Below are 26,829 nucleotides of genomic sequence, written 5' to 3'. Positions count from 1 at the left end.
AGGACAGCACTGTCGCGGACCATACGACCTTCACGGGACGCCAGGACCTAGAAAAAGGCACGGCCATGCCCAGAGCACCCCACCCTGAGAAGGCCCAACCAGTCCTAAGAAAAGCATGTCTTAAATGGAAGAGAAAAAAAGGCGTTCTTAAAAAAAAAAAAAAAAAAAAAAAAAGTTAATAAAAGAAAATAAAGTCAATGTTTAAAAAAAAACAACAAAAAACAACTCCCCTTGAACCAGACGTGCCTCCCTAGCGAATGCCCTTCTCTCCTCTCCATAACCAAGGTTTAGAAGCACCACGTAACCCGACCAGCCTCCCCACCCGAGTACAATCCTTGGTCCGTGGCAGTAAGGCTCCCCTGGGACTCCTCCTATGAAACCAGTAATGACATCCCAGAGTGGAAGCCAATGGACACTCTGTACCCACTGTCTGTCTGGATCTCGTGCTAGCTAGCACCCTCTCCCCTTGGTTCCTCAACATGCTCAAATCCTTGCACTAAAAAACAAAGAAGTCCCCCCTTTCCCTGGCCTCCTGGAGCCACCCTTCACCACCACCACGCCCGAGAGCTGTCCCCACACACCGTCCCCACATACTTCCTGGCTCCCGCTGTTAAACCCTCTCACGATCTGGCCATCCCGCTCCTGTCCCCATTACCGTGTCACCGCTGCCACCTCCTATATCACTAATGACTTCCTGGCTCTCAGCACCCCTCTTTGTTGACATTCTTTTGGACCACGGCTTCCGGATGCCATTCGTGCCCCCCTCCCCCCACAACTGTCCTTCTCGGTCTCACAGTGAGAGCCTACCCTCTCCTGCGTATCTTTTGAACACAGGAGCTCCCCAGGTCACATTCGACACACTCCTTTTTTCTGTACGTGCTTCTTGAATAACTCCATCCACTCCAACAGCCTCCGTTCACAAATACGGGCAAAGGCAGAGGTTCTGGAACTTTCTCTGTTCACGGCACCCTTAGCGTCTCGGGCCAAAAGAAACGCCTGACTGCTGCATTGTTGGACAAGTTCAAATAACTTAAGTATTCATGCCCTAACAACTTATTACCTATTTTTAAAAAGCACATTTCAATTGAGAAAAAAAAAAATCAGTATTTTTATGTCTGAATAAACCACCAGTATTTACTTATGGTACGCGTGCACCTGTTGGGCACCTCACAATTTCTCAAACCTTGGAGCTGGACTGGATACCACCTCGTGCATGTCCTACTACACACTGAATCTCACAGGGAACCCAACCACTGAACGCCCAGTGTTACAAACGTTATCAACGAAAAGAGAGTAATGCAACTGATGGTGGAAAGCGTAGATTCCTCTGAGCGAGTATTCCCCACAGGGCAGGACAGATGTTATGGACTGCTGAGTTTCCTTCCACAATTCAATATCCTGCAGTCTCCCTGTGAGTTCACTGCATCACATCAGCACACAGTCTGGGAACTGTGGTCTAAGGACTCTCAGATGTCTGTCTCAAGTCCAGACATCCCCCAACAGCCGGATCCCTAACGCAGTCGACTAACCACCGTGTCCCGCGGCCACCTGAAACTTCACGAAGGCAAGTGCACCGGGCATCGTTTCTTCCAAACGGCCGCTGCTCCGTTGAGAAAGGCACCATCATCCACCCGGCTGGCCACCCAGGACTCAGCACTGCCCAGAACTCCCGCCTCTCCTAACTCCCCCACATGTACCCCCACCAACCGACAACCAAGTCCCAGGAATTCTACCTCCTCGACCTTCCCTCCTTCCACCCTTGCTCCCTTCCATCCATTCTGCAAAGGGCAAATCTGATCATGCCCTTCTGCTTCAGAATTCCGCAACTGTTTCCTTTCGTCCACAGAAGAGTCCAAACCCCTTACGACACGAATCGCAAGGCCCTATGCCGCACAGCCCCGGGTCGCTTCTCCTGCCCCATTTCTTGCCGCTTCCCTGAGCCCATCCACACCTTGTCACACCACCAGACTAAATTTTGTCAGGTGCTCCAATATACCATGTCTCTGACAGCCTTTACCAAGCCTCTCCTTGACCCAGACTCTGACCAATTCCTTCCCTTGTATTTCTCCCGGAGGCTTTTCTCATCTCTCTGAATAGTCCCTAAGCTTCGGTTTCCAGTCACCCTCTAAGCTCCAGTAGCTGAGCCCTTTCAGAGCACTTACCATATACCACACTGCTTAACTAAATGTGTGCCCCATCGGTTAAAACTGTCCGATGGGGCGCCTGGGTGGCTCAGTCAGTTAAGCAACTGACTTCGGCTCAGGTCATGATCTCACAGCTCGTGGGTTCGAGCCCCGCGTTGGGCTCTGTGCCGACGGCTCAGAGCCTGGAGCCTGCTTCGGATTCTGTGTCTCCCACTCTCTCTCTCTCTGCCCCTGCTCATGTTCTGTCTCTCTCGCTCTCAAAAATAAACAAACATTAAAAAAAATTTTTTTTGTAAAACTGTCCGAGAACCCGATGACCAGACGCTAAAAGAGGCATCTACCTTTTGCCTTTGTATCCCCAGCACGTGGAATAAGCTCTGAAGTACAGCAAATGAATAAAGCAAGCAAACGAATGGACTAGGCCATTCATGTGATGCTCCGCATCCCTCTCTGCTTACTAACTCCCATCACGGCACTGATCACACTGCACTGAAATCGTTTGTCTCGGCAGACTAACAACATCTTGAGAGCTTTTCTGTCTTATTTCTGCGCTCCTGGTATGAAAATAGCGCTGGGCGCCTAGCGGGCATCCACTCACTGGCTTCTGAAGAAAAAAAAAGTTATCGAAAAAGTTCTGGAAGGCCACACCCCATAGGATCAGGTTTGGTTACCTCTGGAGAAAGACACAGGGCAAGGGCACCCAAGAAGAGGAAAAGGGGACTGAAGACTTGTTACTCCACGTATCTCCGTAGTGACACTCTATTTATTTTATAATAACGCCTTATTTACGTATGAATGGCATACACTATTCCTGTATTACCAGCGTAAAAGGCACCATGGGTGAAGACCCAGCCCTGAGCATTGGGCTCCAAATGCCCCAGGGCAGGTCCCAAGAAAACCTGACCTTGCAGAGGAAAGCAGGCTTCTGAGCAAAAAGGACTGAGGTGAGCATCAACAGTCTGTACGACCAGGTGGGGGGCAGGCCCAAGAAGATATAAGGAATGATAACAGCGTAGAAGTGGGAAATATACCCGGCGATTATTTCTCAAAGAAAAGTTCTGGGAACTCTAAATGAAACCAGTAGTACTGGCCTCCTAGGACAGACAATTCTTTTTTTTTTTTTTTTTTAATTTTTTTAACGTTGATTTATTATCGAGAGACAGAGAGACCCAGAGCATGAGCAGGGGAGGGGGAGAGAGAGGAAGAGACACAGAATCCGAAGCGGGCTCCACTGCAGGCTCTGAGCTGTCAGGACAGAGCCCGACGTGGGGCTCGAGCCCACGAACCGTGAGATCATGACCTGAGCAGAAGTCGGTTGCCTAACCGACTGAGCCACCCAGGCGTCCTGACAGGGAATTCTTTTAATACTGATAAACGGGCAACTGTTTTAATGGAACCGCTCCAATAAGCAAGAAGTGGCTTCCCACATGCAGGTTACTCTGGGAAGGGTAAAGCAGGTGTACAAAGACACGCTGAGAACACACAGGGGGCTACGATGCCGACACCACCACTTAGTAAAGTGCAGTTTCACCTTTTCTTTTTTTTTTTTTCCAGAATTTTTTAAAAACAGAGTAGTACACCATTGGCTATTAGGTCATAAGTTTCAAGGAAACAGACAAAACGCTGCTATAGAGCAACTTCACGTCAGCAACTGGAAATGCAGGAACAATTTTTACGTAGACAGTTCCAGAACAAGCTTCTTTTCACGGTTTTAAGACAACAGTGAATACAGGTCGAACTGCAAATGTATGATGAAGTCACGCAAACTTCCCAACCTAGTGAGTTTTAAACATCCGAAAGGACACAACTTTTGTGAATATAAATTAAGATCTTCAAAAATGAAGAAAAATGAGCACTAGGTGGAGGCTATTAGAAAGGAGACCAGATACACAATAAGAACTGCCTATGGGAAAGGTCAAACCCAGCTTTCCTTTGTTTAACCTCTCTAGTAGATAAAAGAGCTAGCTTTAAAGAATCACTGCGTTGTTTCACGGCTAGAAAAGGAAAGTTGAGGAAAGCATGCACAAGAAAGAAGCAACCAAGGTTCAACAGAATTTGCCCTAGAGGCGACAGAAAAAGAAGTCCATTATAACACTTTGAACTTAGTTTTGATAGAGACGCAGGCATTTTAAGTTTTCGACAAACCGATTTGTTTAAATGGGGCTAGCCCCTCCCCTCAAGAAAAACCAAAAATGTGGATTCTGAATCTTAAAATTTCGTGCCCCCGTATGCATTTGATTTGGAGAAGCAAGCACAAAGCAAAAACTGACCTTTGAATGTTCGGTCTTTTAAACACTGAGAAATTACTGCTGGTAGTTAAGTACGATTTCAACTGACCCCCAAATGAGAAAGAATTCCTAATACGCCCGACGGCGGCTAAGAAAAATGAGATGCTCCCATTCATCCCTAAGCCCATCGCTTAGCTTCTTAATAATTAAGAACTCTGCTCTCCGCCACGGAACTATCCCTTGCAGGGAGGCTGTAGCAAGAAGAAATCGCCATTGCCCGTAAGTACCACGGACGGAGAGGGGAAGGTTTTCCACGCGCTGGAGCTCGGGCGCGGAGGAGGGCGAGAGCCAGGCGCCGCGGCCCCCGCCCGCCGCGCAGGCAAAGTCTCCCGGGGACGATCCATGCCCGCGAAGCGGCTCCCGGGCGCTCAGCCCTCTCCCCTTGCCCTGCAGCGCGCCCCCTCGCCGGCTGCCCGACCCCCCTGCCCTGCGCTCGGGGAGCCGAGCCTGGCTGCGGAGGCCGGGAGCCCCGCGGGCCTGCAGACCCGGGGGAGGGGGCAGCCGGCGCAGCGGCGCGGGGAGGGCGAAGCCGGGGGTGGAGGGAGGGCCCGAGCCGGGGCGGCAGGCACGCGGGGACTGGGCCACATGCCGGCAGGGCGCGCAGAGCCACGGGATGTGAAGGTCCCGGACGCCGGGCAGCCCCGAGCATCGTGCGTGGGGCGCGAGCGGAGGCCCGGGCGCCACCTGCGGCCGGGATGGCGGGCGCCTGCCCCGCAGCCCGGGAAGCGCGCACCGAGCAGCGCCGGGGCCGAGGGCCGAGGAACCGCGCGGGGGAGAGCGGCCGCCGGGCCGCGCCGCGACGGCGGGAAGCCCGGGCCGGCACGGGAGCCGGCGCGGAGGATGCGGCTGGGCTGCAGGGCAAGGCGCGGGGCGGCGCCGCGGCCCGCAGTGGGCCCCGCCGGCCGCCCGAGAGCGCCCGGCGCGATGCAGCAACTTCACTTGGCCACGGGGCTGCGGGGACCCGGCCCGCGCCCGCCCCTCCCCCGGGGCAGCCCCTCGGCCCGGAGCCGCGCAGCGAAGGGGCCAGGACCGGGGAGTCCGGCCGGCCGCAGCCCGCACTCACCGGTCCGCGGCTCCGCCGCCGGCGCCGGGGCTGCGCTCCGAGCTCCATGGTCCCGCCGCGCCGCGGCCGCCCGGCGCCCCCGCCCCGCACCACACCGCACGCATCGGCGCCAGCGACGCCGCCTCCGGCCCGGCCACGGCCGCGGCCACGCCCCCTCTCGGCCGGGGGCCCGGCCGGAGCAAGAGGGGGGCTCAGCGCCGGCTCCACCAACCGGAGGCCTCTCGCCGAGCCGCTTCACCAGGATTGGCGAGCGCCTCAGCCAATGGGGAAATGGAAGGAGCGCGGAGCGTCGGCGCCGAGGGGCGGGGGATTGCGGAGGAGGTGGCTCTCACGATCAGTCCTCCGCCCGCGGCTCCGGGTGAGGATTTGGCCGGAGTCGGCCCCGGGGTGGAGAGGTGGGGTTTCTTTCGGCTGAGTTTATCATCAGGGGCCCTTCCATCGCCTCTGCTACCGATGGACCCACTGCAGTCCCTTTGAGTTTCCACCCGTACCCTAACCTTAGCCGGGTTTTGAGGGCCCCTGCGAACAAGTCCCATCTACCTGTAGGTAGTCAGACGTCCTACAGGGTTAAGTTCAGGCAACCTTGAGAGGATTATAGCTATTGTCATCTACTGGTTCCATGCCCTTCTCCAATCCGTTAACATTCTGCCTATTCGCCTATCCTTCTACAGATTCTTCCCTTTTGATTCACCCTATCTCCAGTCGCCCTCCAGCCCAGATGTGAGACAATCCACAGTGCCCATTAAAGATCTGATAACCCTGAAACTAAGCCCCGTGGCAATGAAGCACAGCCAGGCGTAAACTTGATGACTTGACTTGATGACTCAGGCGTAAACTCAAGAATGGAAGAGGAAAGGAAGAGAAGAAAAAAGAAAAGCCAAGTATGTCCTCGTGCCCCCAAGTCCTGAAGAAAAGGGGTTTAAAAACTTTAGATAGAGAAGTCATCTGTATTTTAGTTGCAAGCCTTTATTCTTCTATCACTGAAATTGAAAAACTTGAGAAAAAAAATTTCAAATCCCAGGAAAGAGTCCCAAGAAAAACTAATTCAGATTGCCTTGCTCTTGTCTGTACAGACGTGTGATAACTATCCACCTTAACGGCAACCGCAAGCTAGGAAAAATGAATAGCAGTTGCTAACAGTATTAGCAAAATTTGCACCACCAGAAACGCGTAAGAAACAGCATGGGCCCCTCTTCGGGTGAAATCCATTAACCTACCAAAGGAAGGGTTGGGAAAACTCTATTTTGAGATAACATACACTCAGTTTCCATTTCGTGTCAACATGAAATATACTGGCAATTAATAAGGTAAATAGAATTTTAGTGAATTATTTACAGTCCTCTGTATTTGAAATATTGGTACTAGTGTGATAAATTTCCTCTGAATTCAAAGCTGAATTGGTATACAAATTAAAATGACTTTTCTTCATTTTGTCTTCACTTACCCAGGCACTAGCTTTCCTGTCCATATTTAGGTCATTGATTTAATACTCAAAAATATGAAGCTATAGGATACCCAAAGTGTGTTTTCAGAGTTGACAATCACATTCCCCTTTCCTCTCTTCTTCAGTGACCTCACCTTATGGGAGCTGCTGCTATACTTAGTTTATACCCACTATGAGCCCTTCATCTTACCGTCCTGATGCGCTCAGGATTATTTCATGTAGGTCGCTCTTATCTCTAATCAGATGGTAAGTTCCATGAGGGTAACCTCATTATTTCATTCTCTCGTTTCCTCTCCCCGTGATGCCCAGCACAGTGCTGAACACGTTGGAAATATAACTCCATCCTTAGCATCGTGCCCATAACATACAGAAATTTTTTCAAATGTAGTACTTCTGCGAACCAGGCCTTTAAATCAACATTGCTTAGAATAGTCTTGTCAGGGAGACAGCGTGTCACCCTGAACGGTGCTTGAAAAATGTCGCCATATCAGGGAATGCATTGGTTGCCTGTAACAGGAACTTGACTAAAATGCTTACCAAATGGGGGTGCTTCTCATCACAAACCAGGACGTCTAGGGACGGTCCTGGCTTCTGCAACACCTCCATGGTGTCATTATACCTCAGATTCCGTCTATCCATTGGCTCTACTCGTCAAGTGACTTTGTCTTCCTCCTCACAAGATGATCTCTCCCTTTCTGGGCACTGTATCACGTTCTGGGAAATGGTAGGGGTACAGGTAAGGACAAAAGATCAAAGTGGTGCATGCCAACTGAATCTTCCTTTCTAACAGTCCTTCTGGGAAGCCCCAACCAGCACTTTCTGTTTGTTTTTGTTTCTTGTGGGCCAGACCTGTGTCGCACTGACCACCTCTCAAAGGAGTCTGAAAGACTAAATATTTCAGGCCAGGGACCTTGTCTGCAACGATGTCAGGATTCCTTTAGTAAAGGAGAAGGGAAATGCAGTTTCTGCCATGGTTGTGGAATAAGTGAACACATGATTGGACCCACCCCCTATTCATGAGTTGACCCACTTAAAAAAAAAAAAAAAGTCATTCAAATCTCAAGAAAACAAACAACCCAGTTTAAAAATGAGCAAGGGTGAGCCCAGGGTGTTGTATGGAAGCCAATTTGACAATAAGCTATATTATAAATAAATAAACAAACAAATAAATAAATAAATAGAAATGAGCAAAGGGCACCTGGGTGGCTCATTCAGTTAAGCGTCTCACTCCTGATTCCGGCTCAGGTCATGACCTCATAGTTCGTGAGTTCGAGGCCCGCATCGGTCTTCATCATCACCAAACACTGGAAGCAACCAAGTCCTTCAGTAGGTGAGTGGATGAACAAACCGGTCATCCAGACAGGAGGATGTGATTCGGTGATAAAAAGAATGAGTAATCGGGCCATGAAAAGACATGGGGAATAATATACATGGGGAATCTTACATGTATATTGCTAAGTGAAAGAAGCCTATCTAAAAAGGCTACGTTCTGTAAGATTCCAACAAGGAGATTCTGGAAAAGGCAAAACTATGAAAACTAAAAAGATCAGTGGTGGCCAGGGGCTGGGGGAGGGAGGGGTGAGTCGGCAGAGCACAGAGCATTTTTAGGGCAAGGAAACTATTCTGTACGATACATAACGGTAAGTACCTGTCATTATGTATTTGTCAAAATCCACAGAATGCAAAACCCAGAAGTGAAACTTAAGGTAAACTATGGACTTTAGTTAATAAAAAATGTGTTAATATTAGTCCATTAATTATAATTGCACAAGATGTTAATAACAGGAGAAACTGTGTGAGGTGTTCATAATAGGACAAACTGTGTGAGGGGTGGAGGGGTGGGGTGGGGTGAGTATATACTATGTACCATCTGCTCAGCTATGCTGTAAATCTAAAACTATACTAAAAAATAAAGTTTGTTAATCACTAAAACAAGGGAACCATAGTTAACAGTCAAGGATGCTGTTATAATGCTGGTCCGTAATGAGGTGAACATAATAAAGAGGAAGTAAAAATGTTTGGAGAAGCCACCTTTGTTTTATTTATGGGCCTTCAATGCATTCACAGACAAATGCTATTGCCCTTCAACTATTGCTAAATCTTAAAAAGTTTATCGCATATACTTTTTTTTTTTTGATGTGGGGGGTGCTCCAATTTTTACAGTAAACATTTTTCAAATGTAAAGAAAAACTGAAAAAAATGGCACAATAGACCTTTTACCCAGATTCACCAAATGTCTACACACCACCACATTTGCTTCTTCATTCTTCGTCAGTGTCTCTCTCTCTCTCTCTCTCTCTCTCTCTCTCTCTCTCTTTTCTCTGTGCACATGACTTTTTTTTCAGTCAACCTCTGGAGGCAATTCGCAGACATAAGACACTTTAAATACCTCTGCACGTACCTCCAACAGCAGAAATGTCTGGCTTGTTCTAGCACATAAGAAGAGACAAGCAGAGCCTTTAAAACGGGCTCGTGGAGACAAGGTATGTCTGACTACTCAAGCTGCATCACTTCCCTTTTGTTTTCTGTAAATACGTGGCCAGTCTGACATAGAATGTCCTTATCCCCATGAACTGGGATCATGCTGAGCGGGTAAAATCAAATTTGGGAGCCAGGGAGGTTGGTGGTGTGGCATCTGGCCAAGGAGAATTCTGGTGAGGCAAGGCTAGCGAGCCATCATTCATGTTTTGTGCAATGACGTTCATCAAGCGTGCGGTGCGGCCGGTTCTGGACCCACCAGCCGGCTGAACGCATGCTGTCCAGGGTGATGACAACTGAACAAGATCTCGAGCATATTCTTAATGAGATCTTCCAGACGATATTTTTTTAAACCTCTTGAAATGTGTCATCTTTGTTCCTCTTTACTCCTGCCTGGCCAAGCTCTTGGGTAAATGCCCAAAGTTCAAATGTAGTGTTCGCATCATCTTTTACTTTAATCAGACGATTCGGATAGTGATGACACTGTGACTTTTACAAATTAGACGCTTTATAAATTAGATACATGCTCGGTGATTAGCTGAAGTTCTCTCTCACCATTACTAAGTCCTCATTGAAAAACACAATTGTCATTCTTTTCACTTAATAACGTGTCCTGTGACATAAAAATTACAAACTGTTTTTGCATTAGGAACTGAGTTCGATCTCACTTTGGGGAAGCTCCAGAACGAGAGTGGTTACTAATTAAAAGAATATAATTAGAATATGTAAGAAATCGAATTACAAAGGCATAATAATTGTCATCATTTTTGACATGCCCATTTGTATGTGTTCTCAGAATGAGGTAGAACGATGACTACAAATCCTCAGTTCTCAGGAATTAATTTAGCTCCGTACATAAATCTTTATAAACACGCTGCGCTTAGTCTAGCTTTCTTTTGGAGGAGAGCATCTATGTTTATCTTGACGCTAGAGTGAAATAAATCCACGCGTCCACATGCCCACATCTCACAAGAATAAAACCTTCCCCGAAAAAATGAGGAACTTTATCTTAACTTGAAATGTGAGGCCAGTTATCTCATGAGAGCAGGGCAGTCTATTGATATTAACCTTATTTTTAAGAGAGGAAAAATACGAGAAGGTGAATATAACATGAATTGTGAATTCACTACTTGCCATATGGCGGCCTTGGTATAGTTAATATTCGAGGTGTCTGTTGAATACACGGTGTGATGCCCACTTTACAGATAAGACACAGAGAGTATGGTTTTATTTTTAATGTTTATTTATTTTTGAGAAAGAGAGAGCGAGAGCAAGTGGGGAGGAACAGGGAGAGAGGGGGACAGAGGATCCGAAGCGGGCTCTGTGCTGACAGCAGGGAGCCCGATGCAGGGCTCGAACTCACGAACCGTGAGATCATGACCTGAGCCGAAGTCGGACGCTCAAGCGACTGAGCCACCCGGGCGCCCCAAGAAAGTATGTTATTTACCAGAGTTACTGACGTGATATTTTCATGGAAAGCTGCTTTTCCAGTGGGCCAGGGCAGCCCTGAAAGTCACTCAGCGAGACAGCGGAACGCTATGTACGTGCCCTTCTGACACCACGGCAGGGAATTCTCTCAAGTCTGTCCCCCTACTCTTTCCCCATTGCCACCACTCAACTTGAGGTCACTGCGGTCCCCTTCTGCGCTGGGGTAGTTTTTCTAACACGTTTCCCATGGCTTCATTTCCCTTCGGTCTGTCTTTGCATTATCTCGTGGGTGATTTTTCAAATACAGATCGAATTGTGTCTCTCCTCTGCTCAGAACCCTTCAGAGGCGCCTACCATCTCCAGGGGAAGTCAAATAAAACCCTTACTAATTACCAGCTCCAACTAGTTTCCCCAAAGCATCCCTAGCATTCTTCCTGTGTGCCTGGACATTTTCTGTCTGAAGACCTTTCCTGCCTTTCTTCCCCTGGGAAGCTCACTTTGCACAACGCAGTTCAAACGCCCCCCCCCCCCGGAGCCTTCGTGCGGGTACTCACACCCGCCAAGCACTCCCCTTGCACTTCTTCACACGCCTGTCCTACCCTGTCTCACAGTCCCGCACCAGCCAGCGAATTCCTAGAGGGCAGACACTCTCCCTTCCTCTTCTCGAATCCCCAGACCCAAACACATGCAGGCATATAGCTAATCTTTGTTGAATGGATTTTCATGATATCATAGGAAAAACTAATATGCAAGCAATCCAAATAGCACTAACAGAGAGCTCTGAGAGGCATCAGGCTCAGAAATTTCCCCAGGCTTCTGTCCCCCACGAAGGCCAGGAAGCCGATGACAACAGCGTCAGGAAGAACGAAGGTGAACCCGTGACTGCTGGCCTGGCAAGCACGAGGGCCTGCGTATGCTGCCTGCTTCCACACCGCCCCGGGCCCACGTGACACTTGTCGGCTTCCCCTGACCCTCATCCAACAGACACACAGTCCTGACCTTGCTGGGGGGAGAGGGGAGGAAGCATACCCGGATCTGAAGTGATCCGGCTGTGGAGTGGGTTACAGGAACATAAGCACAGGCCATAAGTAGACGTCATTCATTTGTCTGCTTACCCTGGACCCCAAACTTCAGGAGGCTGGTGAACGGATACAAAGGGCATGAGCTCTTGAGTGAAACCACAGAGGGTTTCCACTCCGCATCCACTGTGTACTGACGAAGGTAACTTACGGTCTCGGAGACCCTGTCCATTTCCCTCGTGTAAAATGAACATAAAAAATGGGGTTGTACGATTGCCGGTATTCAGAGAACATTAATTATTCCTCATCTTCAACCCTCTCCCTCTCCAGACTGCACTTGTTGGTTGATTAGATCCCTTTCCTCCACTACCTGAAGGAAATCTGTTTGAAGTCAGTATTTTACAAACAACGCGGAAGGGTTACGTGGGAACGACGACACCAAAGCTTACGAAGTGAACTGAAGTTCATGCTGCATATTTACGCAAGCAGTAAAGAAGGTATAGGGTGCACCTATTTCCTGCAATAAGAGGTTTTTTGTTTTTTTTTCAAACAAATCTTGGAGCCTGATGTTGAGGGCAACGACCCTGTGCTGGTCCCACAGAGAACTTCCTCCAGTGTGCTCGCCCCTGTCCAGGACCTCTGCTGCTTTTAAATCCACGGGTACCTTGCCTTCATACTGTTAGAAAAATTGAAGGGCAATTGCTCCAAATTCAGTTATTAAAAATCCAGAGTCTTCATTTTATTGCTTGGGCTATTACTGTTCCTAATTTGCTCCTGAAACAAACGTACAACACTCTTGCCATGCATAGTCTGCAAAATTACCTGCTGCTATTGCCCAAGACGCCTTTTATCTCTGTGCTGCAGTCAGGTGGAGTTATATAACCCCCCCGGGCTTTGACAGGAAGGAAATAACTCCCAGATTAATGCTACTTGAAGAACCTGCCTTCATTATCAGTCATTCCTCTTGACCATCGGAGCCTGGAAGTTTTGCTAGTTAGCCATTCCAAACCCATTTATATGTGGGTTATTTATGCAATGGCTTTTCTTATAAAATTTAGAGATCTTAACAGATTTAGGTGTTTTTTTATTTTTTTAATTTTTTTAATGTTTATTTATTTTTGAGAGAGAGAGACAATCCTCTGGCCCTCACTACCCATATGAGATCATCAGGTTTGCTCAGTTTGCTACGTACACAGGACTAATTGTATTTGGTAAGCGCTTCGAAAAGGGGACACAGCTTGCAAGGTGCTCCAGAGGATGCTAAGCCCAGGACAGTGAAACTTTGGTTTTCCAGGATAATTCATTCCGGAAACATGTTTGTCATCCAAAGCACTCGTCTATCCAAGCAAATGTCCCCATAAGAAATAATGGAAACTCAGATGATTGGTTCCACAACCCAAAAATATTCATGTAAAAATGATTACAATACTGGAATATAATACAAAACAATAAGGAAAATACAAAATATAAAGAACAAAGAAATTAACCTGCAAGTACCTTTGAAAACCTTCATGGCTGGTATGAGGGAGACAAGAGAGAGGAGGGTTATTGTGTAGGACGACTTTGGCTATCACTGCCGGAATCACTGCTATCTGTTGGCTCCCTGGAATCTTTTTCTGCATGGGGCCGTTGTGTATGCTCGCCTGGATGTTGACTGCGGTACAGTATTCATAAACTCTTGTCATTCACTGTATATAATGTAACTGGCAATAAGGCAGCAGAGGAAAGGGTCTATATCTGCAGGCGCTTGACCTAGAAATGGAGCTAAGCATCCCTAAGCTTTCTCTTGTCTGGAAAAGCTAAGGAATGTCCATAGGTGCTTTGAAGGGACAATAAATACACTAGTACTAATTGTGGGCACCTTCCAACGTTCTGAAAAATCACTGATTTCTGCCAAATACCGACGCCTGAGACCGAGCATCCGAGCACGGGAGGCGATCACCCACAGAGAGAGAGAACCATTGGCTCAGTGGCGATCACTTGACCTTCGGCATCTCGTACTACTCATATTGCAAAGCGTCACTCCTTTGTCAAGTTAAAATTTATTAGAAATGTTTGCTCGTCTTGCAGAACACTCGCAGAACAAGTTACTCACAATTCAAGGTTTTACTCTATAATGTTTTTTCCTGCTCTCCGGGAGAATCCCCCCATCCTGGAAAGGGAAACTCAGGCATGTTTTCAAATGAAAAAAAAAAAAAAAGATGTAAGTCAAGAAAAAAAACGTAGTAGGTTCTAGGAGAGAAGTAAATTATAAGATAAATTCCACCAGAATATCATTGAGAGGGAAAATATATGCATCCAAGTGGAAGAATGGAAGAGGTTCCAACCAAGTTGAACCTTGAAAGGCAGATGTCACTATGACAAGCAGAGATAGCTGGGCAAGGACACCCCGGGGTGTGACATGACATAGGACAGGCTAGAGAACTGGGAAATGCTGGAGCGAGTTGCAGAGAAGCTAGGAGAAGAGATCAGAACATAACTATGTAGGATCACTCGTGTCTTGTAAGGAATTCAGACATAGACTGTGAGGAGCGTCTGAAGAGCCTGTCCATTGAACATGTGTAAGCCTGGAGGTTGGGCCCAGTGCTGTGGACAAGAGTGCAAGGGAGAGCGGGCAGGCCTCGTGAAGATTCCTCTCATCCAGGTGTAGTGGATCACGGAGGAGAGACGAGTCATTAAGTTCTCACAGTGAGTGACAGGCAATGAAGGCCCAAACCGAGAAAGTAGCAAGGAGAACAGAAAGGAAAGAGCAGATGTGGGGTGTGTCATAGGGTACGATCCGTGGGGTTTGGCCATGGGCTGGAAGAGGAGGGGATTAAAAATGTCAGACACTCTTTCCAGGTTTCAAGCTTCTGCAGGAGGAGCGGGAGGAGGTATTTACAGACAGGTAGACCAGAGAAACAGCAGGTTTGAGGGAAAACATCCAGAGTTGTATGGTGAATGCTAAGGAAATGTATCGGGTGCTATACAAATGAAAAGATAAAAATGCATAAACACTATTTGTGCGGAGGTTTAATCACGCAGAATCTGAAAACCTGAACCATCTCTCTACACGACTGAATGCAAGGTCAGTGTAGCAAACCAAGTGATCTGTCATGACAGATATTAATAGAGTGAAACCTTGCTCTCCAGGGAGATCCAAGCGATTTAAGGTAACATCATTCGTTGACATTGATGCATGGTTAAATGACTAGATCAAATCTATATGGAATGTATTAATCCACCCAAACAAAGGCCCATGCCCCTAAAATGTTCTGGTTTCAGTTTTATGTTTTGTCACTCATTTCAGTGTGGACATGTGTCTGGAACATTTTCCTTGCACTTAATGGAAGTGTTGAAAAAATGATTAAGTCCCAGACACCAGAGAATTCCCAGTTTAGGGGAGAAGATCAAGAGAAGCAAATAGGCCAACACACTATTCTAGAGGGTTCTATGAGCATTGGGAGAAGCATCTAAGTGGAAAGGCAGAAAAGGGAAACTGAAGAAGGCTATGTGAACAGAAGATTCAAAGTCCGAAAGAATGAGTAGGAATCAGTAAGATAAACAAAGGGCCAACTCCAGGCAGAGGTGAGACCAAATGCAAAGCATGAAGGATGCATGGTGAATTCAGGTAAGTATCTCCATTAATTCTGGAGATCTCCGGGAAACTGATGCATATGGGGTGTGTGCGTGTGTGCGCGCGCGCGTGTGTGTGTGTGTGTGTAGACAAGCAGTGTGGAAAGAGTTTTACGGAAATGAGACTGAGGAGGTAAACTGAGGCAGTTCCCACGCATTTAGTCAATTACTTTATGTATACCCTATGTTATTTCAAAGCTGACTTAAGGTGTCTCCCAGTATGTATTCAGCAACACGGGATTAAAAAGTAGTGAGGAAATCAGAGAACAAACATATGTGAGTTGGACACTTGAGAGATCATGCTAAAATCATGAATAGCAACCATTCTATTCTATTCAACCCAAAGAATGAAATGACTCCCGGTAGCTGTTAAATAAAAAGTATTCAGTGGCTCAGAAGAAACAGGAGCACTTGAAATGTACAAAGTGCTCCTTATGTTTTACTGGCAAGAAATTTTGCTGATGGAACATCAAGACCCAACAGCTAAAGCTTCGGGGAGAACTCTCCTTGAGAGGCACGGAGCCCGAGTAGGAGGGCAGGAGGGTGGCTCCAGCTTCCCCTCTTTGCAGCATAAGCTTCTTTCCTGCCGTTAGGAAAATAAGTCAAGGCCACACGCTGGAGCCTGCGGGCCACATACAGCCGGCAGATGTGTTTGTCTGGCTGGAATAGTATTTTCCTTATGTTGTCTTTCGCTTTTGTGTTTACTCTCCTCCCATAATTACCAACGCATCGTGATTGACGTTTGTAAGATTTTGAAACTAGAGACAAACAAAAAGAAAAAAACAAACAAACTATAATCCCACTCAAAAGTTAGCACCATTATTAGCTCCTATATATATATTTTTTATCCTAGATATTTTCTCCCGTGTGGTTTGTCTTCATCTGGGTCTTCTAGGCAGGATGTGCTATCTCCAGGTACCTGTGCTATATCTGCTCTCCTATCACCTTATATCCAGCTTAAGTCACATACATTTGTTTCTTGTCTGTTCGTGATCCCCAAAATAAAATTCTAAACTATGTGTGATCCCTAAAATAAAATGAAAATGAAAGTATTTAAAATACAAGAGAAAGGCAAGACTAAAAGGGAAGGTAGTGGTTTAAGATAAGAATAAATCTAGTAAGTTAAGATTAAATAATGGTATTTTAAAACATCAATTCACTATTTTAAGTGAATTCATTAAGCCACATCCAAGACTGAAAGTCAAAACTGTTTAAATAATAAGATGGTGATCGGGTAAATAGGATTTAGATTTAAAATCTAGAAAAGTAGGGGCGCCTGGGTGGCTCAGTCGGTTAAGCGTCCGACTTGGGCCCAGGTCATGATCTCGCGGTCTGTGGGTTCGAGCCCCGCGTCAGGCTATGTGCCAACAGCTCGGAGCCTGGAGCCTGCTTCCGATTCTGTGTCTCCCTCTCTCTCTGCCCCTCCCCTACTTGTGCTCTGTCCCTCTCTGTCTCAAAAACAAATAAAACATTAAAAAAAAGATTTAATAAAATCTAGAAAAGTAAAAAATTAAAATGCAAAAGTGGAAAGGATAAAAGATTAAAGACAAGGATGGAAAAGGTAAAATTATTGCAATTAAAATGAAAAAAAAGTATGAAGCCAGAAGTCAGTATGGAGACTAGCAAATCAAAAGCAAACACAAAATTGAAAAGTACTGGAACTGGGGCTCCTGGGTGGTGCAGTCGGTTAAGCGTCCAACTCTTGATCTTAGCTCCAGTCTTGATCTCAGTGTCCTGAGTTCAAGCCCCCATGTTGGTCTCTGCACTGGACGTGAAGCCTACTTTAAAAAAAAAGAAAGAAAAGTACTAGCATTGAAAGCAAAAACAATTTTAGAGAAAATCTAAGCGTTCTGCAAATTAGAGAAAGATAAGGAATATTGAAAATATCAAAAAGTACAATGAAAACCACGTAAGTCAAGCTGTATTGTACCCAGAAATAATCTTGTAGAAACCTGAAGTAGTGGGGAAACTTCAACTTCTCTATGAAAATGTGGAGGAATGAGAGAAAACTAGCAGAAAGCCTCCAGTAGCAGAAATCTTAACAAAGTCCTGACATTCCTCTGACTCCCACTCCCTTGATCCCATTTTTCACAGGCGTGGAAGGCAGGGGGCAAAGGGCAATGTGGCTGAGCAAGGCCACGCTTGCTACCTCCCACACGATCTCTCTCACCCCTGCCCCGACAGTCACTACTCCTTCCGGGTGCTATCTGAAAGCAGGGGTAGGTTGCCTCTTGAACTCAAATGCCTAGGACGTGCCCAGTTCAATCTCAGAAAACCGCCTTCAGTTATGCACACTTATTAGCAGAAGACAAGCTACTTAGTTTAAAGTGGGTGGGATTGGTGCACAGCCAGGGTTGCCCTTCAGACGTGGAAACAAGCAGAACAGACAGAGCAAGTATAGCTTCACTGGACAACCCCTGTGTGGTGGGACGTCTCTGGTCCAGAGTCTGGTCTTCCTCTTGACAGATAGGAGACCTCAGTCATCAGCTCATGTCACCAAGCATCTGTGAGTCCCCATGGTAGCGTCCTCCACCAAACGGACTCACTATACTTGTTTGCTCTGAACAATATAACACAGACTAACAATGGCAGATTCTTAGGAATACACAACTTGTGTTAGGACATTACCTTAGACACGTTAAAACTAATGAGATCTTAGCTTACGTTCTATTAGCAGTAGGCACATTTTGATGTTTTTATGGAGAACTGAGATGCACTGAACTCTCTTGGTGATACCAACAAATGCCCATTCTTGGGGCTCCCCTCCTCCAGGGACAGGAAGTGCCCCCTTCTTTGAGTGAGAAGCACTCTTGCTGGCCTGTCAATAACACTTTTTAAAAGTTTTCCTAATGCTTGGTATAAAATGTATTTGAGGCTCAGATCTGACTATGCATCTTCTGTGCTTAGATAAGAGTTCCCTGTGAAAAGCCCAGAAGGATGAAGAATGGGTAAGATTGTGACTATTTATGGCTCTCATTCCAAAAATAAAACCAAGAGCTAAAATTCACCTTGTACTTTTGTATCTATTTTTAATACTACCACTCCTTTCTCTCACCCTCCCATCCACTCTTGACAACTAGATTACCTGGCAAGACAGTACCCATATGCTCCTGTAAAAATTTCCTCCCCAACCCTGGCTTAGGATCCTTAGCACTTCTTTCTGTGCCTCTCAAATCATAATGTTGTTATTGGAACAGAGCAGTTATGTACAGGTATGCAGGAACCCAAGCCTCCATCTATCTACCCATCCATCCAACCAACCATCCATCCATCCATCCATCCATTCATCCAATCATTTACCCAGCCAGCCAGCCAGCTATCTGTCCACCCATCCATCCACCCATCTACCCATCCACTGAGCCATGCACTCACTCCTTCTTCCCTCCCTCCTTCCCTCCCTTCCTCCATAGGAGTGAGGTTTCAGACCTTGGAAGGAAAAGGAGCCAGAGAGCACCTATTTCTTCTTTTGCGATCGATCTTCTGCACTTTCTCGTGTCCCTACATTAGCCTTCTCCTCCTCTTTAACCTCTTCCATTTCTTTAACGGACCTTTATTTTATCTCTATTCTGGCCAATACACAAAACTGCCTTCTTACCTATTCCTTTCCTGTTCCTGTCCCATTTTTGTAGAGCACACTGACCTGCTGACGAAGCCACCCCAAGAGAGTCTGGTGTGGACCTACGAAGGCTTGAAGAAGAGCAGGGGGAAGATACAGGTGGGGGAGGAGTACTTAGGGGCGAACAAGAACAAATGAGGTTCCTAGAGGATCTCCTCCGTGCCAGGGGCTTTCAACAGGTCGATAAGTTGTTTCATTCATGACAATCCCATGAGGAAAATATTTACGGCTCCCACTTGTGAAAATGAAGAAACTACAACTAAGAAAACGGCCAAAGCAAGAGGAGAAGGGAAAAGCAAAGAAACCCAGGGCGAGAGGGCGCCATTCTGAACGTGGCAGGAGTGGATCTTCTGAGAGAGGAGCTAACGTTCTCCGTGCCCACCCTCGTGTGTTCTCTGCCCTTCTCTGCCCTGTGCCATAGCCCGGAGCCTGACCTTGCAGGGCTGCACCATCACGCAGGTCGGGCAACAGGAGGCACTGGCACAGGTGAAGAGGGCAGGAGGAGAGAGAGGGCTGAGTGTTTATCTTTCCCTTTCCACCACCCCTGCCACTCTGCGGCCAGCCGCCTCCTTTCTACAGCTACAGCTGCCGGGGGCTCCAGCAACCCTTTGATCCCCTTGGCCCTCAGGTCAAGCATGCCAATGGCACCCCACTGCTGCCAGTCCCCGGGTCGCCCCATCCCTCCTCCGCTCCCTCAGCCTTGCCCACACCAGTCAGTCACCTTCCTCACACTCTTCGGTGACACCCTTGGAGTGTACCATCTATTTCTAACAAGACCATATCTGAAACGCTCCCTAATACGCTCCCCCCCAAATAAGTAACATAAAAAATTCCGTCTGTTTGATACTTAGCTAGGAGCATGCCCGGAAGTGATTTCGCCTCCGTATTAGTTTGCTGGAGCTGCCGTAACCAAGTACCACTGGCTGGGGGGCTTAAACAATGGAAATTTATTTCCCATAGGTCAGGAGGCTGGGGGTCCAAGGTCAAGGTGCAGGCAGGGTTGGCTTCTCCTGAAGCCTGTCTCCTTGGCTCATGGATGGCGATGGCCGCTCTGGCTGTGTCCTCACTGGTGCCCCTCCTGGGCACACACCGGCTGGTGTCTCATCCTCTTCTTGTGAGGGCACCAGTCATATAGGATTAGGGCCCATCCTAACAGCCTCATTTTGACTTAATCATCTCTTTAAAGACCTTATCTCCCAACATAGGTACATTTTGAGGTCCTGGGGTTTGACACTTCGGCAAATGAATGGCGAGGCACAATTCAACACGTAACGGCATCATCGCTATAGTCTCCCTGGAGAACATTGGCTTCAGCTTCTATTTATACAGTGGCCTCTAACCTTGCGTCTGCCCCAGGACACAAGGAAGATCTATCACAGTCCCGCGTGTGAGACCCTCCAGTGCCAGGTGCTCTGGAATAGAATGTGACGGAGGCGTGCGTCCCAGCCCCAGGTAGCAAATCGAAGACGATTGGAAGATGGGGAAGTGCGAATCCCCAGCCCCAGACCTAAAATCATTGTTTCTAAAGGATTTTTTGAGGCGCTGGTCTTTATGTCAATAACATCTGCTAGGATCTCAGAGATTGATTCTTGTAGGTTTAAATATAGCTACAGTTAATGACTTATAGATCATTGCAGTGAAGCCCTGCTAAAAGCAGTTTCCCATTCGATTCCCAGTGGACACCAGGAGAAAGGGTCAAGTTCAGCCAGGCGAGGGAAACTAACAGTGCCCCACAATCTTTGTGTAATTCCAGTTTTGTGAAAGATAAAGACCCTTCAGGCAGGTGCCGTAAAACCTACGGCTGCAGGTTAGCAGGCGCGCTGCAAGCTCGTTCCCCACACACGGTGCAGCCAGCGAGGGCTCTGGGCGCCCTCAGGGCTCTCGGCTCTGGGCTGGGTAGTTATGCCCATTTAAAATCGTCCCATCTCCCCACCACGTGTCTCTGCCTTTCCCTAGAATCGGGTCTTTAGATCTGAGATGAGACAGCATTAATCTATTACTCGCCCCACCCTGCCCCCACATGCCACAGTAATAGTAATATTTCTCTTCAGATGATTCAAAATGAAGTCGTTTTCTCTTTTAAAATGATCCCTGTTGTATTGTTAAAATTATAAATGAAAGATGAAGCCTTTCTGAATCAATAAATAATACACTTCCATTCCCAATAACTTTGCCCATTTTGTTCCCCTTTAAGTCCCAGCTTTAAAGGCAGGAGACATCCATCTATCCATCTCTGCTTAACTCCCTCCCACACATGCAAAGGAAATCTCAAGAGCCATGGAGAAAAGCAGGAATGCTTCTGGATAAACAAAGACCCCAGTGTCAAAGCCAGGGCAGATACATTCCCCCCCCCCAACCCCGACCTCACCATCACCCCAACATCCTGCTGCTCAGAAACATCTTAGAGAGGTAGGTCTCAGCCTTTCAACACAGGACATCGAGGGACACAGTGTCCCAAAGCCCCACACTGCCCACCACCGCCTTCTAATTCTCTTCACCTACTTTACATTTTCCCACCTCTCCAGCCCGATTCGGAAATTCTTTGTCCCATGAAAACTGTAGGTTGCTTACACGCAGACGCTATTTCTGTACGCTCTACTCATTGCCTTTCAAAAATTGACATTAAATAAATGGCGCAAGGCAGTCCATCGACAGGCATTTATTGAGCGCCTACTCTATGTCCAAGGCAACGACAGCGCCCGCTGATCAATTTTCAGCGGGCTTTGGGCAGGAGGCGGCGTGGAGTCCTGTTTAACCCAGACGAAATGTGTCGGGTGTATGGCCCTGAGCTCTCATTCTCGGATATATCGCTTCAGTGCATGCGGCTAACGTACAGCCCGTGTGCAAATAGGTGCTCAATACGCCACCCTCTTCCCACTGACAGGTTTTGATGCGGTAAGTACTACACTTAAGATCCCCTGGCTCCCTGGCAAATGTAACACAAACACATTTGAAAAGGAAGTGTGGTCTGGATGGAGAACAACAAACGATGTATAGTTTATTTGCCAAGACGTGTGGGAGGTAAATATGAAACAAAACTCTAGCAAGCGTAGCATTTTTCTTCCCCAAACAGAAAGTTGCTGACTGCAGGCCAACAACACAGCCTCGCACGGTTCCTCACGTTCGCACTGGCGGGGACTGAGATGCCGTCCCCGTCCCCGTTCGGCATTTGGATGCCATCACAGACATTGGCAACTTCGTGGCCAGATCCCGCTTTACTCCGACAACCTGCAATCTTATTTGTAACCTGTTTTGCAAATAACAAAGAGGTTCCTGGCCCGTACCCTTTGACACATCCAATCTTCCGTGGGACCAAAGCGCGTAAGTTTAAATATACAACTACTCTTCCTTATATCGGTCAAGCAACAAGTACCGTTCCATCCGAGCGGTAAATCTCAGCACTTTTCAGTTAGCATTTTCGTAGGACGAATTGATCGTCTTCAAAACGTGCGATTCAACTCAGATAGTTAATGTGTGCTACAGCGTGGAAGGCACGACACGGGTTCTCCGCGTACGTTTGCAAAGAGGGGACAAAACGAGTGTACAAATTACTGGCTGAGAAGGCAGGGTGCGTTCGGGGCTGGGGGCACGGTACACGGTGACGGGCGGATGCGGAGGAAAGCGAGGCCCCTCCCGGTTGGAGGCCCAGAAAGGGGAGGCTTGAGCGAAGGATGTGGCATTTGAGATGGAGTTTCAAGAATGGGTGGGGTTTCAGGAATATAAACAGGAGGAGCCCAAAGAGGGTTAGAAGCTCCAGGTAGGTTTTCCACCCAGACCCTCCCGCCTTCCTTCCCAGAACAGTGAACATCAGTTGCATACTTGCTATATGGCAGGCACCTTTTGAAGTACCTGTTACACGATATGATCCACTGAAGCGCCAAAGTATTCAGAAAAACAAGGCACAGAGAGGTTAAGCAATTTGCCTAGAGTTGCACAGCTCTCAGGTGGTGAGCTGGAATTCAAACCCGAGCAAGCTAATAGTTGCAGTCTTAAGCACCCACTTAAGTCTTAAGTACCTGCCCTCGGGAGCTTGGGCCCAACACTTTGGGGCTTGGCTGCAATCTCTAGTTCTTAATTGAACTACGCTTTTGGCCGGGTGCTCTCAGTTCGACCTCTGTCTTGTTTCTGAGAACCAGGATCCCTGTAGCTACCTTATGTTTTGTACTTGTAAATGTGTGTGTGTATGTGTGTGTATTTACAAATAAAAAAGATATATGTGTGTATGTATATATATATATATATACATACACACACATGTATATAATTTTCCTTCTTAAAAAAACCAATTTTTTTTTACTGCGGAATAATTATAGGACAGAGATAAACAAAAAGGAGAAAATTGGAAGACTTCCATAATTCCACCTCCCAGAGACAACTGCTCTTAACATATTGCTGAATACCCTTGCAGACCTTGTCTGCGCACTTGTTACATAAGTGGGGTGAACACATACGGATACAAACTACCTTTTGTTTTTCCCCACTTAGCACCAACACAAACATCAACAAATATTTATTTGTAGGTGGACAGTTGGGATAGAGCTGGCCTGGGGCTGAGATGGACATTCTACCTCATTCTCATTGCCCAGCTAGGCTTGAGCAGCATGGCTTCCAGGGCTCTAGGACCACCAACCTGTAGCTGAGAGCCTTCTATGGTCTGTGATCGTGCTGTCTGCGTGAACCTCTGAATAGTGCCACCCCGTGTCATGGGACGCCTCCGTTCCCTGTACCGGGCTTCCCTCGTGTTTGCTCACGTGCCCCTCAGACACCCCTTTATGCCCGCCAGATGGGATTTCCTTCCCACACCTGCACCTGCCCTCCCAGGGCTTCTACGCTGCCGCAGTCAGGCAGGCAACGAGCCGGAAGGAGAAGGTAGGCAGGCCACAGGCGCGGAGCCCCACGACACGAAGCGTGTTGGAAGACAGGCCGAGGAAACCCATCAACTTGAGAAGTCAACGGAGAGCCCCTGAGGGTTCTAAAGCATCAGACTTTGAAAGGTTTGTCTGGAAGTGGTATGGAGGGTGGATGTACATGGGGAGAGGCTAAAGCAGTGGTTAATTATGGCTTCGTTACAATCTCGCGGGAAGTTGCTGTTTTGTATCCAGTGCCCAAGGCCCACCTTCACAGACTCTGATTTAATATTGATTTATTTTTGACACAGACAGAACGTGAATGGGGGCGGGGCAGGAAGGCAGAGGGAGAGAGGGAGACCCAGGATCCGACGCAGGCTCCAGGCGCTGAGCGGTCAGCACAGAGCCCGACGCGGGGCTCGAACTCACGGACTGTGTGATCAGGACCTGAGCCGGAGTCCGAGGCTTAACCGACTGAGCCATCCAGGCGCCCCGGAAGATATTTTTAAAATACCATGAGGGTTTTAACTGGCAATGGGAAGTTCTAACGAAAGGAAATTTCCTCAGAACACATACCTAAGCTTTTAAAAGCAATCAGTGAGGAGCGCTTAGTGGGCTCAGTCAGTAAAGCTCGTGACTCTTAATCTTCGGGTCGTGAGCTCAAGCCCGATGTCGGGCGCCTGCGTGGCTCAGTCACTTAAGCTTTGGACTCTTGATTTCGGCTCGGGCCACGATCTCATGGTTTGTGGGTTTGAGACCCTGGACAGGTTCTGCACTGACAGCATGGAGCCTACTTGGGATATTCTCTCTCTCTCTCTCTCTCTCTCAAAATAAATAACTAAACTTCAAAAATAAATAAATAAATAATAAAATAAGGGCAGGTCCGTGGAAAGCTATTTCCAGGATTAAATTCACTTCTCCACGTCCCCCTTAGGTCTCTGGTTCCTGCACTCTCACTTTGGCACAGTTCCTGAATTTGGGCGCACTACTCTGGCACCCATCACTCTCTCCCACCCCCTCCATCCCGACTTACCAGCCCGCCGCCCCCTCTCACCTAAGTCCCTGTCGGCCACCCCAACACTCAGAAATCAGCCTTCCCTACGGTTCCAAACTATGCACCTGCCTTCCAGACGTGACTGGGTCTTTCCCCGTTGTCTCCTGCAAGCCCCCCCCCCCCCCCCCCCCCCCCCCCCCCCCCCCGCCAGGCTGCGTCCAGCTGGTGAGAGCAGAAGGATGTGAGAAGTGCTGCAAAAAGGCAACACATTAAGTCACGGCGACTGATCTGCTGTGACAGGCTCCGCTTGTGACATTACAATCGAAGAAAAGAGGACAGAGATTCCGTTCAGCAACCACGAATTCTTGCAGCCTATTAACATTTTCTGAGACTACAGCGGGTAAAGTCTGTAGGAAGACAAATATTCCCTAAGTTGCATATCTTTAGTTGTGGGCGGACGTGTGTTTCTGGCAACAGTGTGTTCGTGGTGGTGAACTCCGAGAGGAGCATGAATTGACAGGTGTCATAAGGCAAAGATAATAGAGATTAGCAAACCCTCGCTGGGAAGGATTACAACCGTGCAGGAGCTGTGGCCCCGGGGATGCTGGTGTGAGGAAAAAAGGCTCAGTGGGGAGGTGTGATCTGGGGTCTGAGCGGAACCAGACCTGCTCTGTGAGCAGAGTGAGCTTTCTCCAGCACGTTATAAGGATTTTCTCTCCCAGCCTAACACGAAATGATTACAGGTCGAGACGAGTGTATGCTTAACGTTTGATGGTTAAGATAGACTCGGATCGGAACTGGCACGTAAGACAAGGGTGTTCTGGGCTAATGGGAGCAGAGTCCCGCTTCCATTGGTACAGAATTCCCATCAGCTCTGAGAAGTGCTAGGGTGCCATAGGCCCACCCAGCGCCCACCCAGGGACTCCACAACTTGGTATTCATTCCCTTATGTTCCTTTCCCTTTGGTCCTCTTTTTAAAATTCAGACAGTCTCATTTAGGAATAACACACTACGCACATTTGCACCGAGGCGTTAATGATTTCTCACATCTCCTTTCCTGGCAGCAGAACGTTGAGTCAGGGTGAGATCCAAAGGTTGGATTATGAAACACAGAGAGACAGAGATAGAGAGGAGAGTGATTCACACATCCATGTTCCTGGCAGCAATATTCACCATCGGCCAAAGGAGGAAGCAACCCAAATATCGGTTGAAAGGTGAGTGGATAAACAAAATGAGGCATATACATACAATGAAATATCATTCAGCCCACTGTCTACAATATGGTTGAACACGGAAGACTTAAGCCACATGAAAGAAGCCAGTTATACAAAAACACAAATATTGTATGACTCCACTTGTGTGAGGTACCTAGAGTAGTCAGATTCACAGAGACAGAAAGGAGAAGGGTGGTTGCCAGGAGCAGTTGGGGGGGGAGTAGGTGGGGAGGGGGGAACTAGTGTTTAATGGATGTGGAGTTTGAGCTTTTTAAGATGAGAAAGTCCTAGAGATTGGCGTGCAGAACAATGTACATATACTTAAGACTCCTGAACTACACACTTAAAAAGAGTCAAGTCAGGTGTGCCTGGGTGGCTCAATTGGTTAAGTGTCGGGCTCTTGATCTCGGCTCAGGTCATGATCTCGAAGTTTGTGAGATCAAGCCCCGCATCAGGCTCTGCACTGACAGCTGGAGCCTGTTTGGGATTCTCCCCCCACCCCTGCCTCTCTCCCGCTTACTCGTTCCCATTCTCTTTCTCTCATAACAAATAACTAAACATTTAAAGAAAGGAAAAGTGTATACATCCAAAAATACGGTGGCTGCCAAACAACTTGTATGAGATACTTTGCTCACATTTGTCATAAGCCAAGTTGCTTGAGCATCGGTGACTGGGAGAG

At 47.6% G+C, this 26,829-nt stretch overlaps 1 protein-coding gene across 2 annotated transcripts in view; it reads right to left on the bottom strand.

Moving 5' to 3' along the window:
- WASF3 (WASP family member 3) overlaps positions 1–5,644 on the bottom strand; it is a 132,661-nt gene extending 127,017 nt beyond the window's left edge. For both annotated transcript variants that reach the window (XM_049646754.1, XM_049646752.1), the window contains exon 1: positions 5,496–5,644. The gene's annotated coding sequence lies outside the window, so the exon portion shown is untranslated. The remainder of the gene's footprint in view (positions 1–5,495) is intronic.
- Between the last annotated feature and the right edge of the window lie 21,185 nt (positions 5,645–26,829).

The sequence above is a fragment of the Panthera uncia genome (genome assembly GCF_023721935.1).
Source record: "Panthera uncia isolate 11264 chromosome A1 unlocalized genomic scaffold, Puncia_PCG_1.0 HiC_scaffold_16, whole genome shotgun sequence".
Classification (NCBI taxonomy): domain Eukaryota; kingdom Metazoa; phylum Chordata; class Mammalia; order Carnivora; family Felidae; genus Panthera; species Panthera uncia.
Note: the sequence above shows the minus strand (reverse complement) of the source record. Positions and strands in the feature narration are given on the sequence as shown.